Source organism: Calonectris borealis, chromosome 11 (assembly GCF_964195595.1).
Source record: "Calonectris borealis chromosome 11, bCalBor7.hap1.2, whole genome shotgun sequence".
Lineage (NCBI taxonomy): Eukaryota > Metazoa > Chordata > Aves > Procellariiformes > Procellariidae > Calonectris > Calonectris borealis.
The window spans coordinates 7606416-7632214 of NC_134322.1; the positions used below are offsets into that span (position 1 = coordinate 7606416).

A 25799-nucleotide genomic window follows, 5' to 3' on the forward strand; every position below is an offset into this window, starting at 1 on the left:
AACAAAACCCAGGTAGCGAAAAGGGTTAAAAAATGAGTGTACCTCGCACACAGAAAAGCCACTACTCAAACCAAAAAAACGCCTCTCAATATATGTGTATTTAATGGAATTTGATAAATGGATTAATGGGTTTATGAAATACCACATCTGACTTGATGACTTGGAAAACCCCTTTCAGTCTTGCAAACCTAAGGTCACTTTTAAGACCATTTTCACTGCTGTAGTGAAATTCTTAATTTAAGTGTGAAACAAATCTACACAGTCTTTTTTGTAAACTATTCATAAAGTATTCCCTGTTGCAGTAACGTGCTATGCCCTACCTCCAGGACTGAACTAGGACTTGAGTCCAATTCTCAGCAAAGCCTTGGAAAAGAGAGTTCCCATCTTTGAAGCCCAGAGCAAAAGAAGGCAGAAAATAATCCCCACCCGTACATAAACCATGAAAATTCAGAGGGTCAGATAAATAACCACTGGAAATTCTTTTATCACAGACACACCTATTCTTCAGTAGGGCCCAAGGAAGCATCTTACCATACAAAGAACTACAAATATCATAATAACCTAAAAAGAATGACATAATAACTTAAAGAAGGATATTGTAGCTGAACTGTGAATTTCATCCAAAGGGCCCAGAGCACCTTTGAAACAAAAATGAAGATTTGCAGCATCTTGAGAAAGAAGCATTATTAATGTCATTTTGTATATCGGGAAACTGAGTCCAGAGAAGCTACCCTGAGGATCAGCCACCTGGCTGAGGATGTGGATCCAGCCTGGCATTATGCAAAACTGACTGGTATTTGCTGGTTAATAAGTCTTCAATAAGGGATGTGTGTTGTAATGATCTATGTGATAGCGATGCAGAGTTAAGGATCTCCTTGGGGGAGAAGCGAAGGTGTCCTCTGAGGAGCTGTGTGGCTGAGACAGCTCCAAAACATATTCATCAGCACTGACAGTCCCATCAATGCCAAGTCCGTATTTAGACTGACATCCTCACTCCCTAAAACTGGGTGATCTATGCCAAGGCAAGGTCTTTCTAAACGAGGCCAACTTCTGTTCATCCAGCCACCACCTTGCACTCTTTGTTATTCTTCATGACCCTTTATACATCCTGGGCTTGTACACCCTGATGATGCCAATAGGCTGTGCTGGCTATCTCAGCAACCTGGAAATGGGATGGAAGGAGAAGACAGGTTTTCCCATGGAAGGCAGAAGAGGCAGACAGGCTCACACCCTCTGCACAGACATGCCCGTGCTGTATTTTTGGTATTAGGAACCAGTCAAAACCCAAGGACATACTGGGTCTGAGGACACATTGCCCACTTGACCTTCCCATGACAAGGTGAAGCACTCAGTGGTGGCCCAGGCATGAAGTTAGCCATCTTTTTGGAAGCCATCATGGTCTGGATCTCATCCCTCCTTCACGCTGGGGAGGAAGAATCATCTTTGCTAATGCAGCTGCTTTACAGAGCACAGCATTGTTCCAAACCCACCGGTGTGTGGCGGGGAGCCCCCTCGTCCCTAGGTTTAGTGACACATCTGGGTGTTGGTGGGCAGCCAGCTCGAGGCCTGGCATGCTCATGGTGGGCTTGCTGAGGACCAAAGGCAGCAGCTGGTGCTGCATGGGTGGGGAACCGGCTCCGAAAGTCGCACGTTGTCACGCCGCTCAGCCTGCCAGCGGCTGATCGCGTTCGCCCGGCCCCCAACCTCTGAAGCACAAAACTTCCCAACAAGCTGGGGGTAAGGGGGCTGGCAGCAAAGTAATAAGGGAAAAGTAAAGATTTTTGTGCTCCTGGGAGGTATCCAGGCAGCCATCCCTCATTATTTCTAAGTTGACCATCCCTGTCCCATGGAAGATGTGGCAAGACGCCAGGTGCTGAGCAGCTCATGGGGCACCCCACTCTCCATCCTGCACCCACATGAGGCCCACCGGCCATACATGCACCATCATCAGGGCCAAGGGTTCACTTGCACCTTCCTCTCCCCTTACTCATTGTCACAGGCTCTCAAATTAACACAGATGGTTAATTAGCCAGATTGCATTACACTCAGTGACATGATTTACAATAGCATTTTTTTTTTTTTAATGCTCTCCCTTCCCACCTCTTTCTTGCAGACTTTGCTTCCTTAAGCCACCTCTGTTTTGTTTTGTTTGGGTGTGTTGTTTTTTTTTGTTTGTTTGTTTTTTTTTTTTTTATATATCAGACAAATAATTTCTGGGCTGTGTCTTTCTGGAAGAAAGGGGGGCGCAGATCCCCCTGCCCACCTGGAAGCCCTGTTCCCCCCAGGGAACCTCCTACAGACTTTCTCACAAGCGATTAGGAAATACCTGGAGCAGTCAGAGCAGCAAGGAGGAGGCAAGGAGGCATGGCATCTTCCCAGTGGTGAGAAAATCAGAAGTGAATCAGCTGTTTGGAAAACCTCCACCCTTTCCTCCGAGATAAGCTCCACCGCTGGACATAAAACCAGAAACAATGAAGGAAAACAGCCTGGGCAGGGTGGGGTTTCCACCTCCCCCCCCCCAGCTCTGACCTTTGGGAACAGCATTTCCAAAGGCTGTGAGCCCCACTTCCATACACTCAGAAATACCCCCAGCACATCCTGGAGCCCAACCAGCCACCGGCACACAGAGCATCAAAATGCCGCTACCTCTTTCAATGCAACCGCACAGGCTTGCTCAGAGGAGGTTGTGCAAGATTTCAGGTGTCCGGGGGAGAGAAGTTGCCGCAGTCATATGGTTTTGCCCGTGGAAATGGGTGGCTGCCCAGCACCCTGCCACCCGCTGCCTGAGGGAAACAGGAGCCGGCGTTAGGACGAGTTACTTGCCCACTTTGGAATTGCCAAAAAAAACAAAACAACAACAAAAAAAACCAAACTCATTAAAGCTCAGGCAATGAGATTCTTCTGGTTTTCTTAGCAGTTTGTTGACAGTTTTTAGCTGCTGCAGTTTATTTAAACTTGCAGGGCAGTAAAAAGGCTTTTTTGGAAGATGGGGGGACAGCCAACAGCTTGAATAGCCTTTTCTTCCAGTCCTGCCCAGATAAAATGCTTCAACTTTCCACACACAAGAAAACAAATGGATTTCAATTACAAAAACCTTGGCTTTGAAATCAGTAAAACCAAACCAGGAGGCGGCCAGCCTTAGGGACGAGGGTGCTTCTCTGTTAAGAGCAGGGGTTTGGGACCAACTTGAACCCAACCCTAACATCTGGCAAAGACTTCTTGCAATCTTGGCCAAGGCCCTTCATCTCCGTGCCCTGCACCACGTCGCTTGTAGCACAGGAATAGTCACCGTTTTGCACCTGCCTTCTGCGGTGCAGTGGGATGTGCTTTGTGGAACCATCTCTTCATGCAAGCCTAGCGCAATGGGAGCTGACCTCATACACACCATGAGACAGTCAATCCTCCCTTAGTTATGTGCAGGAAAACAAGCAAACCACTTTTGAAGCATTTTTCTGTGCGTTGTTTTGTGTAGAAAAGAGCTGGGAAGAAACTACATATTTTCACAGGAAGAAAAGGTGATCAAATACCTCTAAGATGTTTAACCTTGGGAGATGAAAGAGATCCCTAGTTGTTGTCACCTTCCCTAAATCATTATCAGAGCAATTATGTGTGATTTACTAGTTTGCTCTGTTGCAATGCAATTTTCTATATTGTCTGACATGATAAATGGAATTGCAGACCTGGCCCCCATACAACTTCCCTGGATCTGCTGCATGGGACAGGTGGGAAATATTACAGCAAGCACTGGGAGATACACAGGAATGAGCTGGTTCCCACAGGTTTCTCTACATGTCCTTAGCAGTCAGCAAGTTAAAGGGGGAAAGAAGTTACACAGAGTTAAATAGGGAAAACTTGCTCCACCATCCTTGAATGGATGGGATCGGGGTGCTGCCTGGGCACAGCACTTCTCCTGTCCTGTGTTTCTGAGCGGTTTCAGACAGTGATGACTGCCAGGCAGTTCCTGTTGCAGGCAAGGCATGGGAGATGGGTGATCCCACTCTAGGGGGGAGCCACTGTCTCTCCGGTGGATGCTGCTCTGGGGAGCAATTTGTGATATGCACAAAAAGGGGTTTATATGGGCCTGATTTTCAGAAGCCAGGAATGTGTTGTGGTGTTTTTTTTTTTTTTTTTTTTTAAGTTCTTAGCAATTTGGGATTTAAAAATAATACCCAAGTTCTGTGTTTGTTCCTTTGGACTCCTCAGGACACAGTTGCAAGCCATGAGGATTGAAAATATCCTTTCCTTTTCTGAATTTTTTAAAGAGATGACATTTTTTGTGTATCATAACTCCAGGAGCTGGATCCCACTAAGTATCTCAATGCTCAAGATAAAAACGGCGGTTTTCCAGCTTTGCTAACCTCAACCATAGAGAAGGTCCTCACTGTTGACTAGAAGACATCCAGCAACTCAGGGCAGACAGGGTTTGTTTTTGGAGGAAGACAAGGAGGCATTTGGCATGAAGGAACCACCACCTTGAGACTTACAACTGCAAATTTGCTTCTTTTCAAACACAGACCTTGTACATCCCACTGCAGGTTTCCTATACTAGTAACACTCCTACAGATTTTGGATCACTACTGCAAAACACTCACGCCACCACAGGCATGACTCTACGGTGTGTTATATCTCGAGGTCCTTTACATCCATGCAGAGAATCTTTTACATTTAGACAGTGACATTTTGTCCCTACATGAACATATATGACTATACAAAATCAGGGATGCACAGGCTGCTAAAGTCCAGGGACTGCACAGAGTTGCCCTGTTCACCGATGCAATATGAAGTCAGCTCATAACTACCTCGTAAGTGGAAAGTCTCTGGTTCAGTTTCTGGGTAGAGGAACAACAGCAAGAGAGGGCGTGGGGTTCAACGCGCCTCCCAGTAAAGCCAAAACACACTGCAGTTTGCTTTGCAGTGCTAGAAGCAAACTGAAGAAATGAAATTGAGGGATAAAGGCTTCTTCCACTGAAATGAATGGCAAAGCTCCTGGTGACATTAGCAATGCTGGATAAAAAACTTAAGTCTTGCTTTTACCACCCCCCTCTTTCTTTCTGTATGCTTCCAAAATAAATATAGGAAGTAAAAGAAACATGACTCAAAGACAGACTTTTCCTCTTAAGGCCCAGCTTCCTTCCTTGAACAGTTGGGAGAAATTTCAGTCACACATCTCTATGAGCAGGGGCTTTATTTGAAATTCTCCTATTGTTAGGAAAACCCTACAGCCTCTACAACAGACATCCTGGGTCAGGCAGGTCAGTCATGGAATATAGGATCTTGTTGCTTTGGGATGCTATTTCATCCAAGAAAGCAGGATGCGAGATCTTCCCTGGCCGTTTACTGTTACAAAAAAGATGCAAGGACTTCAGGATTTGGTCTCTGCAAGACGACGTTCTGGCACAGGAGTTAAGTTTAGCCATATAACCCAGCAGAGGCAGAGTATCTTCCACTCACATGACTCACGTCAAGCACACAACCTGTGTTATTTGGCTTGCCAGACAGTATAGCCTCATCTTTGCTGAGCACAGCTGCCTGATGGAAGCACAGCCGGGCTCCATGTGAAGCAAGAGGGTGCAGGAACCATACAATGCTGGTGTTCACAGCATTAGAGTCCTCCCCAAGGTGTATAAACAGCTTCAGACAGCTCCACTGAAGGAAAAACCAAGAGCAGGATTTTGCAACAGAATTTGAGATTGCAGCAGTTCTTCAAAGGTTCCTAATGGACCTGTTTTGGAGTGGGCATTTTTTTAGCAAGAAAGCTTATTTAAGCCATTTCTGAATCATTACTAAAATGTTTTCTATTACTGAAGATGACATTTTTGTACTGAAAACCTAGATTTTGGCAAGTGAGAAATTTGGGGAGAAACGTTGAAAGCTCTTAAACAGTGTCTCACTAGACCTCAGATGAGGACACAGATAGCATTTCAGCAGGCTTGCAGGGTTTCAACAGCAATTACAAGTGTTTCCCATTCCTCTTCCAGACAACTCTTTTCTCTGTTTATTACTGCTGGTGCCAATCCACCCTCCTAGTCAGGCCAGAAGGCATGTCGCAGGGGAGCTGAGGGCAGCGGCTGACTCGCATCTCTGCACTGGGAATCCCCAGCCTTTATATCTTTAGGACTAAGCAAATGTTAATTTCCACAGGCAGGTTAAATTCTCCATAAGTTAGAAAGACAAGGAATATGCTATTTCAGAGTCTGTAATCCACCTGGAAGTGTGAGACCAAGAAGAATTATAGCAGTTAAATAAAAAGTGCCGTTTCCCATTTTGCAAAGCAATACTGGTCCTGTTCTGCATTCTTGTGGGCTTCTCAACCCTGCCAAATGGCCACAGGTACTACTTCTTCAATTATGTTACATTTACAGACATGAATATGCTGCCAACTGAATTTATCCTTGAAAGCAAGGTAAAAAAAAACCTCCCTGAAAAGGTGTAGAAATCAGGAAAACCTTACATTATTGAAATAGCTCTCACTCCAGCCTACTGGGTTATGTGCCCATCTACTCAAGATCATAGCCAAGCATAAGTATGCTGTAAACAAAATATCACATTGTTCAAGCTTAAGAAGCCTCTTGAGACCATCACCAGCCAGCAATGGTCATGGCAAGCTTTGAGGAAAGCTGGATCATCATAAAAATGTGCCCAAAACAGACAATAAAAGGCTTAGCGAAGGACACCAGAGGGAACCCCGAGTCTTGCTTTTCCAAAGCTAAGGAGTGTCCAGGAGGATCTGCAGTGATGTTATTACCCAGAACAATCCCAAATCCCTTGCCTAATTCTGGTAATTACTGTGTCTTGTGATTTATAGGGTATCTCACAGGCTATGACAGGGCAAGGTCACTTTGGATTGATAACGTGCTTCTAATTGCAGCAGTTTGTCACTTGTTGAGGAGGAGCACAGGTCACCTCAGGATAGTAAAGTGTCACCAATTCAGGTGTTTGTGCCTCTTGGAGGTGTCATCTGTCTGTCAGCGGAGCTGGGTGCAGCCAATACACTCACCCTGCGGTCATCTGCTTCCACCAGCATCAAGGTGTGGGCGCTCGATGGATGCGCACGGGTAGCTGCGTGGCCATGCAGCTTGTGGGATGCTGCGTGTCCCAGAGGCACATACACTCGGCATCGCTTTGGAGACCGATTGGAACAGAGGCTGTGCAGTGCCAAATCTCCAGAAGCTCCCCGTGCCACTCGCTCTCCTTTGAAATAACATCTCTGCCTCTTTTTGTGTCCCTCAGTAGCAGCAGGGTTGGAAATAAAGTCAGATCTAGCCCTGTAGTGGTTTCCCTTCCTCAAGTCCTCTACCTCATGCCTTCTCGGCACATTCCAGACTGGATACCAGCTCTAAGAATACAAACTTAGCCAGGGTCTTTGGTCCTTGGTCCCTGCTGCCCTGGAGAGTTTGGATGCTGTGAGTAATCAGTTAACACGCAGCTTTCAGAAAGACCAGGGCTGCAATAACTCTGAAATTTATTTGTAATATCAAGGATAGTTTACTGTGAAATCAGGGAAACATGGAGAGATCACAGCAATGCATCTGTCAGTCCTTCCTTGGCTCTGTATCAGGAGAAGAGGGTTACTTCTGCCTTGAAATTAGGGGTTTTGGCTTTGTTCCCTGCGGTGGATCACTTCTCCTTGCTGTGGAGCAGAAGCATACAGCCAGAGCCAGAACCTCAGGGGCTCCAAGAACAACTCTAAGTTTGTAAGAGTTAAAAAAGCTTTGGCACAAAGATAAATCATCATGGCATTGCTGAGGTGCTGAACAGGCAAACCTGGGAAGAGCAGGGAAGTGGGATTTGTCCTCTTCACATTAGTTTAATGATTTTTTTCCTTCCTAGAAATACATTGCAAAAAAACCAACAAACAAACCGTTCTCACAGCTGAAGTGCCAATCCTCAACCCTGTTATTTAGAACTAATTTGGCTTCATTTTTACAAAATTTGATGAACCATGCCTGGAGCCTTGGAAAAATAAGTATTTGAAAAATCATTTATGTTTCTAATTTTTCAGTTCACAGCAATTTTTCACCACCTGGAACACCCTCACTTCTGTTTTGTTGTTGCACTGGTGTCATGCTCAAGAAACACGGGCAGCGATGGCAAAGAACAGTTATCTGAGCTTTCCACAGCTAGGCAAATCTAATGCTGATTATAATATTTTGTATCTGTACAATAGTTCACTTGCATGATATCATTATATCTCCTTGTAATGCTGTAGAGAGGGCTCAGAACTCTTATTCTTCCCTCTGGGTGGATAGAGAAACTGAGTCATGCAAAATAATCACTATTTAGCTCTGTATTCAGCAAGGCATTTAATGAGATCCTTAAGCCATTCTCTGTTTCATAAAGCATTTAAGCATATCCTATATGGGATAAGCCATCAAGTTGTCAGTTGAAGAATGTATTTTCCAAAGCACCGAGCACTTGGGAGTGTGGCCTTTAAGACAAATTTAATCTTTTTATTTCCAGCCTTGTATTTCCACTTTAGTGAAGTGAATAGGTGAAGGCATGGTAAGCTTAGTGGGGTTTTTCTATTCCAAAGTTTGGGGGCAAGGGAGACCACCACCCAAATTGGGGCCAAAAAAATCTGAAATGAAGCTGTAGAAAGTATGCTATCCATGTGAGCACAAAGGGCTGCTTCTGATCTGAACAGCAGCGTGAACTTGTAGATAAACAGGAAAGAAAAAGGAAAGGCAAAACTCCCTTTTACCAGGCTTTAGGAAGTTCACTCCAGCCTTCCCTCCTCCTTGTGCTATCAAGTCTAGCAGAGGCTATTTCAGAAGTTACATCTTTCAACCACCTCATATTCCCTGAATGAACACACCACAGGGTGATGGACCTGTACAGACTAATAATATTTTCTCCAAGATGATGCCTCTCCAACTAAGTACACTTGTTCCCTCTTCAAGATGCCAGGTGGGTAAAATACCCCCCAAATTATATTTGTCACTATCAAACAAGAGAGCGTTTGCACACTTGGGAATAAAGTGAAGACAATTAACTTTTCATATACTTGAGAAGGATGTTCCACAGCCACCCAATTACTTTATCTTCATTATTTTTAGTGGTAGAATTATGTAAATAGCAATTTAGAGAGCCTAGAGGATTCTGGAGATTCAGTTTAATGATTTGCAATTGTTTAATTGGACTGTAAACTGGCCCCTGCAGGGAGCTGAGCACAGGTACAAGTATATACTTCATGTCCCTACCAAAAATTTCTAATTGTTAGCTTTTGTGTAAGCAACAGCTTCTAACCTCTCCTGGCAGCACAGCAGTTCAGCACTGCTGGGTATTAAAACTGCATTAAGTTTTAGCTAGGGAATACATTGCAGTGCTTATAGCTTAGGCTGGACATATAGGTATTCACAGGTAGCAGAACCTAACTGCAGCATATCCACCATGAGCAGACCTTGAAGACAGCATGTGGGGGAAAAATGCCATTAGCAGTGAGAAAGGAAGAGTTTTAGCTCAATTATTTTACAAGCTCAATTATTTTATAAGCTCCATTGTATAGAAGCAACACATGGTGATTTAAGAAAGCAAGAGCACGTCAAATCTACTAGTTCCTGGTGGAGATGTACCCAGTATTTTGGAGATGTACTCTGACAAATCCAATTCAAAATACACCTGGATAGATATTTCTTAGTGTGGCCAACAGCTCTATAAAAAAAAGAAATCTTTAAGTTCCCCACAGAAGCATCGGGTATCTCAAACCGCAACCAAAATGGGGACAGTGCTTGCCCCTGAGCTGAGGGTCCAGCTACACTCCCTAAACCATCTGTTCTCCCTCCCAGCGAGGACGAATGGGGCAAGGAGATAAATCACTGCAAAAGGGCAGCAGGTGTCTGGAGGAAAAAAGGCCAGAGAACCTGAGATTATTTCTGCAGCAAGACTAACTGGCTTGACAAATGAAACATAATGGAAAGTGCCGACTCTGCTCCACTCTCCATCCGCCTCTCCTCTGGTCATTTCATTTGCCCTTCTTCCTCTCAACAAAATAAAACGAAATGCATATTTTACTGTAAGCTTCTTTACAGTGCAGACTGAAAGAGGCTGGAAGACTTCCCTAAGGGGAATGAGCTAACCAGTGATTGCTTCATCCTTTAATTCCAAAGGCCAGGGACTTTCATTTTCAATTTCCTTTTATCCAGGGTTTTTCATTATGCTCAGGTTGCTCCTCCACACCCTTTATTGAATGACAAGTGTGTGCTGGAAGGTGACAGACAGACACCATGTGTGGCCAGTACCAGAAAGAAACATCTCAAAACCTGCTTTGCAAACTGAAAGATCTCTATGAGTTTCTGGATTGTCTGATAAGGTTTGTCTCTGTATTGAGCCATACAGCTGGGCATCTCACTGTCAAGTGTGATTAAAAATATCAGTCAAAAGCACCAAGGGTACCAAGAGATCAGATGAGTGGTTATTAATACCTTGTAACCAGTTTTTATTCAGCAGAAAACAGATCTGGCAGTTATCTGGCTGTTGGTTTTATGGGACTTTATGGCCCCCTACTTCCATCACTTGGTTAGAGAGGACAGGGCAAGAGAAGTACCTCATAGGGATACAGGATTGGGTCCTTGACTATCTGGCTCTCTACAGAGCCTTTTTCTTTTCAAGCCATCCATCTTTACAAAACGCACATTATCCCAAAGCGTACATTACATTAGCTCCCATTACAGCCTGGCTAAGACATCTCAGACCTTCACAATAGGCAATTACAGGACACCCTGCCCAGCAGGGACTGACTTCTTTCCTTACCATAGGAAGTAACTTTATAATTTACATAAAAGGAAAACAATCATAATTTAATACCATCCAATGTACCTATCCTTATATTCATTAATGGCCAGGCAGGCCAAGTCTGATGATATCACATTTGACTCAAAGACAACCAGAAAATTTCACTCCGTAAATTCCTGCGACAGATTGCTGGCTCCGAGCCGAGGTGTTGACAGAAGACTATCATCCACTGCAATGCCATAAGATGTCATACACATATATGCCATCACCTTCCTCTGTCAGTCTTGATTGGCAACAAGTTTCCATATCAAGTGGGTTAACCAGTTAACCCCATATTTATAGATCTTTTTTTCCCCTGAATATCTCAGAGACCTTTGTAATTTATTCCATTCAAAAGAAAAATTCTCAGGGGTATTTTGAAGTGGTACAACTAAGAGTCTTATAAGCTCTTGACAGTCAGACAATGCTCTGAGACACTCATCCAGCAAGTATGACCCCTGAGGAAGAACCACTTGAGAATCAGCACTGGAGACAGTATTAATCTGAATGGACCAGGTGGTCCAATCCTGCACAGCAATTATGCATTATATATAAACATATATGCATTTATATGGACATGCAATGAAAGTGTAATTTTACAGGAATTATTGCATTTCTCTGCTGGCTTGTGTTAGCCAGAGGTCAGCATCACGTGCTATTTCTAGAAACTCTCAAGCATGGCACAAACATGCAGAGGGGAATTCTTAGTCATCTTCCTCCATAATTAATTCTCAAAAATATTGTGTTGCAAGGTCATCATGCAATTATTTGTAAAAAAGGAAGCTATAATCACATTACATTTCCATGAATGGAAGATGCATTACATCTATTATTTTACATTTAAACAATAATTGAATAGGTGAAGAACTATTTGCTGTGATATATTTAAAACATCCACAGCACAAAACTTGCGATCTTTTTTGTCTTAATTCAGAGAAACTGGGGCTTTCCCTACCTGTGAGGTGGTTTTAATTCCTCTTGTTTCCCACTTTAAACATACCTTGGCTTATTGTGAATTTTAAGGACATGACCATTTAGGGAAGTCCAGAAAACTTGGCTTAAGATTTTCATGTCTTTTTAAATATTTCAGCCAGAATATTGAAAAGCCTATGAAAACCCTGAGCTGTTTTCAACCATCACTCACACACACTTCAGCCTAATGCCCAGCGCTAGCTGAAGAGAGGTTAAGAAGCAAGGGCAAAGGAAAGACACCATCAAGTGAATATGTAGAAGTGTGTGCTGCCTTCCAGCTCTGCTCTCCTTCATCTCCCATGGCTCCGGACCTGTTAGATATAGCTGAAGAGCCAAACTTAGCCTCAGCCCACCTGGCTCAGCCTGGATTAATGCCATAATCAAGCCAGGAACATTTTCCTTCCAGATTCCTTTGAAGACAGAGATAACTCTGTGCAATCGAGGAGACCAAAAGTGAAGCTGTTCAGTGGCCAATTTCTCTGCATTTGCTTTCAGCTCTCAATTACAAGCATCACATCCAGGAGCCAAGTAGCAAGGAAAGGAAAACAAAAGTAGCCAGCCAAATCCTACCATCAATTTTCAGAGCATAAATCCTAAACAAGTCAATAAATTTATACCAGCATAATGCCTTTGTGATTGATCAGAACAGGAACAAAAGGCTGAGATCTTCCCTCCATTACGTCATTAAATCAGAAACAAGTTAAGCTCTCATAAAAATGATACTCCACATTAACACAGCACAGGATCTACTCTACTTTGCAGTGAGCTCAGGTGGTCCCAAGCTCTGTGGCATCCCTGAAGTCCCCACTGCCTGTGCTGAGCTCAGCCAGCTGGGGCCAAGGCCACTGGCAAGCCTCAGGGAAAACCTTTAAATGAAATTATACTGGTTTCACTAAGTGAGAGAAGAGGAGAGGGACAAAGTCTCTGTGCAGCCATGCCCTGCCTTTCCTGTGCAAGCCCTTCATTTCTTAGCACCATTTCCTAATCTGTTCTTGAGCTTCTGACCCGGCAGAAAACAAGCTATACAGTGGGAAAGCACTGCCCCAAGAGTATTAGCGTTAAGTACAACAGGGACTGCAATCACCAAGATCCTCACTCATCACAGAGCAGTGGAGCGTAACTGCTAATTCCTCAAGGTCTTGTGCCTGCACATTTGCCCCGATTTCTTCTAATAGAGGCCAGTGCAGCTGCATTTCAGGGCACGATAAGCTGAGAAGTAATGAGGGATATTCCATTTTTCCATATCACATCAAATCCTTGATCATTCTAGCTTAAGAACAAAATTAGCTCACTGATGCAGACTCCTGATATTTTTGGTCAAACACCCATAATGCACCATTTTGCAGTGTTTACACTGAGGCAGGCCTGCATGGCAAGGCAGTTCCCTGAAGCATAAGATTTGATTAACCTCATTAGCTTGCCTTGCAGAGCTGCAAATGTTGTTAGACATCATGAAATTATCCAGCCCTATTTAAAACCCAACTGGAGTATTTGGCCTGCTGACCTCCCCCAGCAACAAATTCCACAAGTAAAATTAACCACCGCTTTCCGGAGCCCAGAGCGGTTCAGTCCCTGATCCCAGCCAGCAGCGGCTCTTTGCACTTCATCCACGGGCACTCAGAGTTTCTCCAGTCACTTTACCTTTCCCCACTTGGTTTACACACTTGTCTCTATTTCAGTCCTCAAAAACTGAGTCAGTCCAGGATCATCTTTAATACTCTTAAAGACAATAAGTAGCAGCAAGGTATCCACCTTTAAAGTGATCTACGAACTCCAAGTGCTTAAAAGCTGAATATTGAAGAATTAAAAGCATTATTCTCTGAAACTTCTCTCAAAGTTACACAGCATTATTGTGGCTGATGATGCTCAACAACCATAAGATTTTATCTGCACTGACATCCAGGGAAGTGCAGTATTATATACCAGTTAAGTCAATGCACGTATGACTACTTGTATTACCAGAGTGCCTGGTCCATTATTTGTATTCATTACTGACAAACTTCAGTTCTCCGAGTCCAGGTCAAGACCTAAGTAGCTGCTTCAAGAAGCAAAGCAATAGACCTTGCCTGATAGCTGAAGAGTTCCTAACTTAAAGAACAACGCTAGAAGCAGTAGAAAAAACATACTAATATGGCCATAGGGTTGCAAGTGCTAACAACATGCACAGCTGGACAGCTCCAAATTATGTGGAGGCAGTTTCTTCCCATCTTGCTGATTTTTTTTCACTCCATTAGCTTCCCCACTGATTCGCACCGGATGCTCCTTTGGACCCCTTCGGAGCTGCCTGTTGCTTTCCCTGACTCACAACAGTAAGCATTCAAAGCCCTTCTGTTGGAGGCACACGCCAAATCAATTACAGCAACATCATCCTCCTTAATCAAGGTTAATTTCAGCAGGTAACGTTTTTCTCCATTGGAATATTGTCAGATGTTTTTAGATCTCCAATCTTATATAAATTTAGCCTCCAAATTCTCAAGGAGAGAGTTGCTAAGGTAACCAGAGCCAGCCATATTGCTGTATGTTCTCCCCATGGAGCTTCATTAGGGCCAATCAGTCATTTCCAGGGTAATAGAATATGTTACTTTGAGATAAGGATACATCTTTTTATAGTGACAGAACATTTTTATTAAAAATGTTAACCCCTTGCCCTCTTAGGAGTTGGGCACCGGCCCGTTCCTCAGAGTCTTCATACCCAAGAAATGAGATTTAGGCAGACTAATTGCTAGCTGTTGAACACCTAAGGCCAGATCAGAGGGAGTCAGCATGCCTGGAGTATGTTGCCTTGTGATAGTAAAACCAGGGGTGGTTGTGGGCGAGGATCGTTTTCTGCTGGCAGGGAGCCAAATCAACTTTATATCCTAGCAGCCAGACACAAAGCCCACTTCTGAAATGGATCTGACCTGCGTGAACCGAGGGGTTTGGTTTATATTTTTTGTTCCAGTCTAGACATATGGACTACCTGCTATGTTTGACCTCGTATCTGAGCATCCCTGCCTTTCAGACCTAAGAGCTAGTTCACACCTGTTCACAGTGTTTATTAGCAGCTACATTGGAAGACAACTTGGAACAAATTGCTGGTATCAGACCAATTCCTGGAGATTAGATTCTCATTTCTTCCCCAGAACCCTCCCCAATTTCAGCTAGGTGAAGATAGCTCAGCTGAAAAATGCACCTTCTTTGGTCAAAAAGGCCCTGCATGTTCTCCTAATTGTCACTACACCACTCATTAACTATTAAGGCTAACTTCAGAACACTCATATCCTCATTTCATACCCATGCTGTTTTCCAAAGTTTATATTCTCCAAAACTTGCCAGCCAATCCCAAGAAAACCCCTCATACCCTCTGCTAACAGCTTCAGAAGAACAGCTGATGTTTGAGTGAGCCACACTTGCTGATCTATCTTCTCAATCCACGCCTCCAGCGTGGAGCTGCTCCACAGTTATTTCTTCAACTCTAACAGTTTGTAGCAACACATTTAGCCCTGTACCTCCTTCTAATCAATAGTATCAAGACCATCTAAGCTGGACCTGACTTGACTTCACCTTATGTAGACAATTTCTGATAAATAGTAAGAAGGAAAACATTTGCTGCAGAAGTGGTGGGAAAGCTTTCTAGCAGCCCAGTGCATCTCAGTCTTCATCCAGTACAGCTCCTCCAAGGTCCTGGCTGCAAACCAAGAGCTGCAGTCATAAGACACCAGAAACCCAAAGGAAAAGTTTCCCCTCCTTCCTCTTCCGTTAATTTCTTTGGAGGTTCCTCTGTGGTGCAGAAAGATACAGTTACACCTCATTGCTCCAGCTCTCCTGAACATCATGTCTATCTTATTAAATAATGGATATAACACTGCAGCCAGGAAGGACAGCATCTGTCAGCCGATACCATATTTATTGTTTTCCCTTGAAAGAGTCCATTATTGTAATCCTGTAGCAGGTTCACTTACAGACAAACAGAAGTTTTACTTAAAAGAGGCAGGATCTTTTGTGCTGGAGAAGCAAAGACAGCTGGGCACTGGCATATCTTTTTGTCTCATGATTTTTCTTGCTGTTATATATTCACTAATGGGATAAGAAGAAAAACTAATGATGTGAAATTTGAATAAAATTAATGAGGTAATGGCAAAGCTGGTTTAAAAAAATGCCTAAAAAACCCCAGCATTTGCAGCATAGAGGTATTTCCTGACTATCTGAGTAGTAACTCCACTTCTTCCAGTATGAATTCACAGTTCATGCAAGCACATGGAAATCAATGAAATTCAGAGCAATTGCCACATTTACATCTGGTTTGAATTTTTCTTTAAAATAGAAATGTAGGGTGCAAGCATGCATTTGAATATGAGAACAGCAGGAGTGATGGATGAACCTAGACAAAAAGCAGACAAGGTGTTTGATTTTGGTAGTTCTGGGGACATAACGCTAACTTTACCAGTTTTTTTTCTTCCTTGTGACATTGTCTCACTTGCCTTCTAAAAATGGAATCTGCCCCTGTAACAGCCTACAAGAGCAGACCTGAAGCTTCATTCCAAGGGTCCATTTACCTGTGCTTAATTGTCACTGCAAAGGGGGACTGGAGTTTTGTGCCCATTTGCAGGAGAAAGGATACCTCCTCACCTCTGCTCTGACCTCCCTGCTCTGCTTGCACAGCACTACCGTGAGGTCTGGTCCTGCAGCATGCATTAAGGAGGATGAGTCCCCTTCACATGGTTGCTGTGGTACAAATCCAAGCTGTCCTGCTGGTGTCTATCTACCACCCCAGCAGCTTCTGATCTTCCTGCTCCTCCTTTCCTTGCACATGGCTGCAGTCACTTCCCCCAGGCCAGGGGATCCAGCTGCAATGCTCAGTTCAAGCAAGCATCCTTCCTCACTAAGGAGAGCCAAGGCACGGGCAACTTTCCCTTTTCTGTGGTTTTTTGGGGGTACAGCATTCCCCCAAATTGCATCACCCTGAACCTTTCACTTGCTGCCATCCCACCCCAAAGCGCGAGACAGGACTGGCAAGAAGTGGATGCAAGCTCAGTAACATCCCTCTTTCAGTTTCCCAGAGGAGAAAGTCAAAGAAAGGCATCTTCCTCATCATCATTACCCATACTAATGAGCGCTTAGCATTCAAAGCTTGACTGATGTTGCAGCTGAAGTAACACAGAGCTCAATTCAAATAGAAAAGGCCCAGCAAGCTACAGGGAAGATGCTCAGAGCCCAGGCTCCAGGGGAATACCTCTCCATTAGTAATCATTAAGCACTGAAGGAGGAAATTAGAAACAGAACCTGTTCTGCTTTAGTCATCTTTGCCATATTCCCTGCTACAATGGCTACCCAGGTTCTCTTTAGCTTCTTTTCATCAGTACTCCACTAATCTCCAGACAGGCATGGAAATCCTGGGCAGGCTGCAGCTGTTTGCAAAGCCATGGGGAGCAGTTTCTCAAAATGTACACTCTCCAGAACTGTCCCCTTCAATAGCATGTGATGGTTTCTCTGCTTTGCAAATCAAAACACCTTTCTAGCAAAGGAAAAAAAAAAAAGCAATAAAAAGGAAAATTAACCCCCTGCAGACAAATCTGTGTTCCTGGGCCTGAACATCTGCCTTAGCTGCTTTGTGAAACAGCTAAGTACTACTATGAGCATAATCAGCCTCTGAAGCATTGTGGGGTGAAGCTGCTTGACTTGAGGGCTCCATGGAGGATCTGAGATCACAGCTCACATCTGAATTGCTACCCTTTGGTGCAGAAAGGCAACTCTCACTTCTCATCTTGCTTTATAATCACCTGCACTTGCCATTTATCTCTTGCTGAGGGCTCAATTCACAGAGGCCACCTGAATCCTATGTTTTCCCCCAGGACTATTGCCTCTCAGCCGAGACATCCTTAGACACCACCCACCACATCTTGGCTGCCTGTTGTAGCCCTTTTGAAGCAAGGATTTCCAGGCACCAAGATCCTCCCTTCCCTGCAAAGACACCTCTTCTCCATTTAACTACAGGCTGCCTGCTGCTAAGCTGGTTCTCCGCAGCTTTTTCCATCAGCTGTAATGATAACTGTTCTTCATAAGAAAAGAATCTAGGATAAGTATACATTAAAAAGTACATGTTCAATACAAAATGCCATCCCCCTCATTTCTACTCGACCAATCCTTAACAAAAACCTTTGGGACAATAGGATGTTCTTTGCAGCTCCATGCTGTGGAACAAATAACAAAGCCCATGGTAGTGATGTGATTGACATCAGTTATCTTGGAGAGAGCACCCATCAAAAGGGTTTTTTTCAGCTGTTGGTTCAAAACAAAACCAAGTCATCTCTAATTGCAGTTATGCCTGTCCCAGCTATGAGAAGTGTGAAAAATATCTCATGGTTTTGCCATGTGCAGATGGTCTATCTCATGGGGTCTGAAAACTAAGATAACAAACCTAATAACCAAATAAAGGCAGAGGAGAAAACAGAAGTGTCTGAGGGGAGTTTACTTTCCCCTTCTTTTTCTCTAATGAATTAAACTAGTTTATTATGTTTCATTTCTTTCAGATGTGGAAGTAGAAAAGCATCCCACTTTCTGCAGCTCTGCAGATCACAAATGGAGCTTCTTAGGCACTGTTGCTCAGCTGGAGATTATGAACAATTCGCCAACTGTTTAGGATTTCGAGCATCTTTCATTCCTGCTGGAGTTGACATCATGCTGATAAGCACCCAGAAAGTTTGAAAGCTTATGTAAAACTTGTCCAAATAAACTATCTAAACCCCTTTGATCTGCAAACCACAGCAGGAAAATAACAGCTAAATCAGTCTTTCTTATATTCCAGCGCTTGTGCTTCTGGCTAGAATTAGGAAATGCACAGAAACAGCTTTTTCTAACCTCAAAATATGAGGCCTTTCAGAATAAGTGCCACCTTAGGCCACCCTCTTGTGGCTAGGGATAATTTTGCAGCCACCTTGTTCTGCTTTTCCCTCTCCATCACACTGACAGCTTCCACTCCCCCCAGCATGGGGAGTTATTGAACCCATTCTCTTTTAGTTCCTTTGTGCTGCAAAATGAGCTTCCCGAGGAGATGCATCAATGCTGGCAAAGAAAATTATATAGGAATAAACCCAATGCTTGGGACATCAGTTTTCTAGGGTGGAGGAAGATGAGTAAAGGCTGGGAGCAAGGGGAGTCTGTGCTTCCCTCCGGGCACATTGCTACACCCTGAACCCAGTCTCACCACACCGCTCCCATTAACCCCAGAGAAGCCAACCTGCTCCTTGCCTTGGCTGGTGCTTGCTTATGAGCAACCTTCTCAGCACACCTTTCACCCTGCAGCATGGCAATAGGCCGGGGAAAGACCAAGATGTTTCTGCATCGCCAGGGCTCTTAAGCATTGCAGGGCATTCAGCTGCTGAGCCTCAATGAGTCAGTTCAGTGAGCTGATCTGACAGGAGGGGGGGAAAGAAAAAGAAAAGCCTTCCAGGAGATCAGTTTCTTGACCTAATTTGTCCTGAGTGGGTAAAAGGAAAGCAGGGGATGGTGCAGCTGAGAGCTGGTAGGGAAAGGTGATGGCTGCACTTTTCAGTAGCAGGATCCTAGTTATATACAGCATCAAGTCACACCCTAAACCTCTCCCCACATCTGTTTTCCTGTCTGGATAGCATAACCAATGCATGCTCACATTGTCACCACATCATAAATATATGCCTTTGGCCAAAGGTAAATTGGAATTTAGGGTAAGCTTCCTCTATTCTTTTTATTTAAACCTGTTTATGTACTTTTGCAGAGTAATAGCAACATCTCTCCTATCCTCTCCACAGGATACTTATTAACATCAATGAAAGGGAGTAAACAAGGCAGCAGGAGAAACAACCAGGGCATTTTACTGCATCTAATCCTCCTTTTGCATCATTCATATTTATACAGGCCAGAGACTGATTTTCTTGGTCTGCCAAGCATGGCTGATATATAGACTGCAAACACAGAACAGACCCTTGCTCACAGTTGGCTTTCTCAGTGTCTCACTAGAGTGCTTTTGTTTTATCTCTCCGCACCTTTGCAGCAAGACAAAAGATTGCAGCTCAGCTGGGTGGGCAATTGTTAAAGGAAGGAGAACACAATATGCAGTGAGGCCAATCTAGGAAAAGGCTATAGACAGAGCTAAGGAGTAAAGACAAATATATTGAATTTAGGCACTAAGGACCAGGTAAAGTGTTTAGGCACCAGCAGCCGCTGGAATAAGGAGGAATTGATGCCCAGCTCCCTTTGAAAAATCTTAAACCTCTGCCAAAAATAAGGGGGAAGAGAAGGGGACGGCTGGCTTTGTGCTGATGGTAAAAAGGTGATGGGGATTTCCTGGCATCAGGAAATCCTTTTGCTGCATAAATTCAAGGCAGCAGCTTTTTGCTTTCTACTACTCTTCACACCTAAGGGGACCTCTGGACCAGGGCCCTGCAAGCAGCCAGGGCTCCAGAAGAGCTGCCCCAGTCAGTAATTGTAAGTGCAATGTGGTGGTGAATGCAATTGGGATCTATTCCAGTTCATCCAGCAGCAAGGTCTGAACTTACATCTAAATTCCTGCTGCCTTTTTCTCACCTTCCAGCTACTCACCAAGCTGAGATGCTCTCCCAGAAAGCCTTGAAATAGTGTTTTTCCCCAGAAAGCAGCAATTCTAGTTTCTTTTCACCTTTTACTGCACATCCTTATCAGCTCAGGGTGCACACTACTTTCAAACACTTAGTCTCAGACTAAGAATCTGAGCAGCAAAAAGAAAAAGCCTGTTCAGAGCTGTGTAACGCAGGACTCTGTCTCAGTCTTATTTTGCTGCGTGTTTGATTTAAGCCCCCCAGACAACACAAAAAGTTAGCTGCCTGGTTCTGCAGAGATGGACAGATATGTTTGTACAAGACTGATAGTTGCTCAGATAAAATCTTTGTCAATACTTCCTATTGTCAGATCCATCTTGCATGCACAAATAAATCCCCTCTCGCTGCCCCATCTTTCCCTTTTGTATTATACTTGGTGTAAGGATAGAGCAACGTGTGCTTTAAAAAAAAAGCCTACCGAAACAGGATTTTACACTGCCAAAACCCAATTCCCTCAGGGAGGGGAAAAAGCTAAGCTAACAGAAAAAAGAGCTGATGTCTTGCACCTCCTTTGATGCCCTCTCAAGAGGCCTCCAGACTCTGGTGCAATGCAGGCCAGCTGAGACCTCGCACACATGGAGCTGAACAACTCTTGGCTCCGACAGTCAGGAGACCAACCACCCCAAGCGATAACTGCTGAGGGCAGCATCTCTTTAGAGAAGCAGGTCCAGTATTGTCCTGGTCTAGGGGAAGCAGGGCCATTGCATGGCAGGCTAACAGGGTGCTATGCAGAGCAGAAGCAGGTGTTATTTATTGCTCTGGACTCATTAGAAATCATTTGCTGAGCAGGGTTGTGCTGGTTGTAATGAAATGCTCAGCTCACTGATTGCAGTCAGCACATTTGTAACAGCTGGTGGCATGTGACAGAAGCTGTCTGGGAAGGGGCTAACAGGATAACTAGGTCTGACTCTAATCCCCACCTCCACATGTGGTAGCAACACAGAGGAGCTTCCTGACACAGGTGTTCAAAATGTGGGCTGGGGTTGAACCAGGCTGCCAGCCCAAATCCTAAAACATCACTCAGAAGGGGCTCCTGGGACCAAACACAGAGGTTGGGCTGGACAGAGTAAGGCTGTGTTGTGCCTTTCTTCCTCTGGACTTCATTCTTCAGGATGGATAGTGGGGTCACTTTTCCTGATGCATAACGCAGCCGGTTATTTTGTTATGTCCCAGCTCCATGTGTAGGGCGAACAAAGCACAGGAGCTGATCTCTGCTCTGCCAGGATCACCCCTGTCAGGGCTGAAGACTCAGTCTTGGGGAGCGGGTAAGTGTCCAAGGGGGTAACAGGAAGGAGCCACCCAGTATCGAAGCTGGTCAAGCCTGGATTTGACATAGAAGCATGTATTTTCTATCTCCTCCATTACATGTGCCCAGAGCTACTGGGGAAGCAGACGGCCAGCACATTAGTTACTAACCAGCCCCAGGAGGATCGTGTCTTCCTGCCTCTGTCCTCAGGGAGGTGCGACCTCTTAAGAAGAAAGAAATATTGATGCTTAAGAGCTACAGCATATAAATAACTTTGGCAAAGGTCTTTGTTTTTCCCTCAGATTAGGTACTTTCCATTACACTGATTTATCCCTTTTGCTGAGGCTCACATTCTCATTTTTCTTAATTATTCCTGACAAGTTGTAAGAGCTATGAAGTTCCCATAAAGAAATCTAACAGAGCTTTCACCCACTGAAGAAAACAGGTGAAGTTCATCAGGCTTGCAGGCTTTGGTGCTAGGAAAGGCAGGGGAAGAAAAAAAAAAATATCAAAAAGGGGTGGAAAAAGACATTTCTGCATGCCTTGTAGCCCCAGGCACCCAATATGGACATGAGGTCTGATCCCAGTTCTCTAGAGCATCATAGCACAGCGGGGAACATAGGAAAAACATGGTCCTGACTCATCTCTGCCAGCAGGAAGGACAAGTAGGTAGCAACTGAGAGAATGGCTTCACCAGACATCCACCCTGATGGCATGACAGCCAGAGGGACACAGAAGTCCCCTAACCCCTTCCATCCCAAGCTTTGGATCTCCAGGCCAGAAACATCCATTCTCTGCAGCTACATTAGTCTGACTTCGCAAGGGGTAAACTGCACACAGCTTGTGAGAGCAAGCACACCGCTGCATCTGTCCTAGGCTCGTTAACACTTGCAGGCAGCGCACGCAAACCAAGAGCCCCTTCCAGGGTCTTAAGTTTCACAGCAGGTCATTTTTTGAGCTGTTAATACAACTTCTATGGTTTAATACTGGCGACAACAGAAGTAGAGAGAAACATGGTTTTCACCCTAGCTGTGACCAATGGGTTACAGAAAAGAAATATCCAGAGTAAGTGAATGAGTAATTTCATTAGGGCACACATTAAACACTGATTTTGGTCTCTGCAGGAGGAGGGGTGCTTTCCAAGGAAAATGTCAAAACACAGCAAAATGAGTTTAAGAAATAAAATGGCGTGAAAATAGGGATTAGGCTCCTAAGCCGGCACAGTTAGAGTGCTCTCTGGCATCCATACCCCACTTCCCCATCCCCTTTGAGGTGTGGGCAGAAGAAATAAGCTGTCCAAACCCCTACCTTGCAGCTTCAGAGGAGGGCAGGGGTTTCTAGCCACCCCATTTTCCATGCTGTTGCTGCAACACCTATACTTACCTTAAGCTGGAGTCACAGTTGTGCTTCCCCCCTCGATATCCAAAGGTTTTTTCAGTTCAAGGTTTAAGTCACCCATGTGTGAGCATCCCTCAAGCAACAACCTACCAAACATACCGTATCCAAGCCCATAGGGGAGCCTCAGGCTGAGCATGAGGTGCTAACCCAATTTAAGCCCCTAACACTATGAAGTTCTCACTGCTGTTTCAGTTGAAGGATGTTTGGCATCAGATACAGCTGGGAAGGATGCAGCAGCCATCTGCCTCTCTGCTGGAGCTGTTGCAGTTTACAACTCAGCACATTCACAAAAAACCTACTTCTCATTTCAGCCGCTGTTAATACTCTGCCTATAAACCGCAGCACTCAGGAGCACAGACACGTCCTAGTGAGATGCCCTGCTGTAGGGCAGGACCCTCCAGCAGCACTAATGCTCACACCAGTAACAGCACATAAATTCTCGGTTATACGGTGACTACTGCTGTCCCCAAATTAGCCCATAACAGGCACTACCCTGAACTAAGGATAATCCTCCTTTCACTCTTTTGCCCTTTTCTCAGCACAGATATAAGGCACAGCTCCAGAAAGGTGGTAAGTAGTTCCCCAACTGATACCAAGAGAAAAAAGTACTAAGTCAGCACCACTTGTTGGAAAAGCTTTCTAAAATAAATGGGATCCACTCACCAGAGCTGAAACACAGCAGTCCTCTCCCCTCCTGCTAATACTTCAAGGATCACAGCTCCCAGGTGATTACAGGGGGCCTTAGTGGCCCTTAAAAGCACTGTGGTGTGAGCTGGCTTCCTCCCTCCTTAATTGAAGAAGGCTGGGGGCAACACCTGAGATCAGTTTGCAATTTGCTTCTCAGAGCAGATGGTTTCATTGGTCTTAATCAAGCCAATTAGGAATGTATATTCTCCAGAGGGGTTGGGGGGTGACATCCCTGAGGATGGGAGAGAAAAGAGGTTATTTTCTTTTATGTAATCCCCCAAAAGCTTGTGAAAATTCAATTTCTGGATATGGTTTTTTTCAACTAGAAATTTTGCTTTACTGGAATTAGTGGGCTGGAAACACAGAGTTGAAATCTCTGTTTGTCCAATATCTGTCCAGAGCACATGGAAATCTCAGACATGTTTGTGCCACAGCAAATCCCGTGGACTCACTAAAGTGCACGAGCTAGGTCTTCCATGTGGTCAGGAAACCTTGGACACCACTGGAGAAATTTTGATCCAGTAACACCTGAATCAGATGACTTCTATGTTTTGTCTTACACTTATCTTAGAAATGGTCACATGAAATACAAATATTATAAAGAAATGGTCTTCCTTCAGTGTTTGCTCTGACTTTAATGAAACTGCTCTCATTTGTGAAGGTTTCTTGCCTATAAAAATATTTGCTAAGTCCTAACTCACGATCTATGGCTATTGCAAGCTGTTCACTGTCAGAAAAACACACATTCCGGTAGTGAATAAACCAGAACCGCTCATTGCATCAGCTCTCATCTCCTTGTGTGGATGCAGTGAGACTGTTGTTGGGAACTGGCACAACGCAGCCCGCAGATGAGAACGCAGATGTCCCAATATTCATCCCAACAGGTGGGGAGCATTTGCACAGAATGCTGAAGACCTAGACATAATAACAGTATCAAATTAATGAATTATTTTTAATAACTATAGTAGAGGCTTTCACTCAAAGGAGCTCTAAAATGCTGCACACAGCTGTATGCTAAGGATAATGAAAGAAAACATGTTAAATAAATCTTTATAAGTTTTATTGTTTCTGAAAAAGGGCTTGTTGGACAAATCTCTCTGTGTGTGCATAAATTTTAATTCTTTACCTAGCTCTTTAGGCAGCTACATTTTTAGTGGAAGACACTTCACAACCTTGTTTGGATAAGAAACAAGATTGCGGCCAGACAGATGGGCAAATACTTCACCTTGGGAAAACGGCCAGCTGGCTTTTCCTGCCTTCACACTGCCGATAAGAAATAAGTTTTCACAGGCTTGCTCACCATCTCAAAAGCTGTCTCCAGTCCTGTGGTGCTCGTGCAGAGCTGCTGAGGAGCTGTGGACCCGCGTGCACCACAGGGTTAACAAGAAGCCAGGCTGTAAAAGCAATTCCAGCCCTTGCTAATCCCATCCACTGAGCTGTAAGTCTGTTCTCAAGCTTTCCCGGCACAGTTTGTTGCTGCATGTGCCTTTATATTATAGCAGAGCACTTTATCTTTTGGCTGAATTTTTGTAGGGCTGAAAATAGTGATGCTTCAAGCTGCTCTGTCCAGATAAAGGACTGGGGTTGGACTTCTTGGAATGCAGAATTTGTGTCCCCAGTCAGAGTGTTTTTCCTCCTGGCATGTGCCCAAAGTGCCCGTAAACTGTGCGCCGAGGGAGGAGATCAAATAAAGTTTCCAGGGCAGGATGCCCTTGATTTTCCCATCATAGATTGATCTACGTGGTGGCCTTTCTGCTGATGACAGCAATTTACTGAGATATTTAGAGATGGACCTTCCTCTTCTGGGTTTGCTCCCCTGGGGTTACCCTGGACTTCTCTGGCTCTCGGTTCTCTCAGAATCTCCCTGACTTGCGTGTCTCCTGGACATCTCCTGTGCTTGTCACCCGTGGGAGCCACCTCAGGGTAGCTGTTCTCTGGCCACCTTGCACTGGTGCAGCTGGAATAACCATGCCAAGGATGCTGATGGTCAGACTCCGATCTGTTACTGGGAGGTACTGAAGGATCCAGGAAATCAGAGAACAAGCCAAGGGATGGGGACCATGGTTGTCCTTGTAGCTGGTGACCGTCTCTCCCTATAAAGAGCACTGGACAGTCGTTAGGTGTAATCTTATTTC

General features: G+C 44.4%; 1 long non-coding RNA gene across 2 annotated transcripts in view; it reads right to left on the reverse strand.

The window, feature by feature from the left end:
* The window catches only part of LOC142086437 (uncharacterized), a 49912-nt gene extending 24792 nt beyond the window's left edge, over window positions 1-25120 (reverse strand). Inside the window, exons 1-3 of one of the 2 annotated variants that reach the window (XR_012675122.1) lie at window positions 24890-25120; window positions 24366-24579; window positions 23641-23896 (exon numbers count right to left, since the gene is read on the reverse strand). This is a non-coding gene — a long non-coding RNA (uncharacterized LOC142086437). The remainder of the gene's footprint in view (window positions 1-23640; window positions 23897-24365; window positions 24580-24889) is intronic. The other variant, XR_012675123.1, reaches the window with a different exon arrangement.
* Between the last annotated feature and the right edge of the window lie 679 nt (window positions 25121-25799).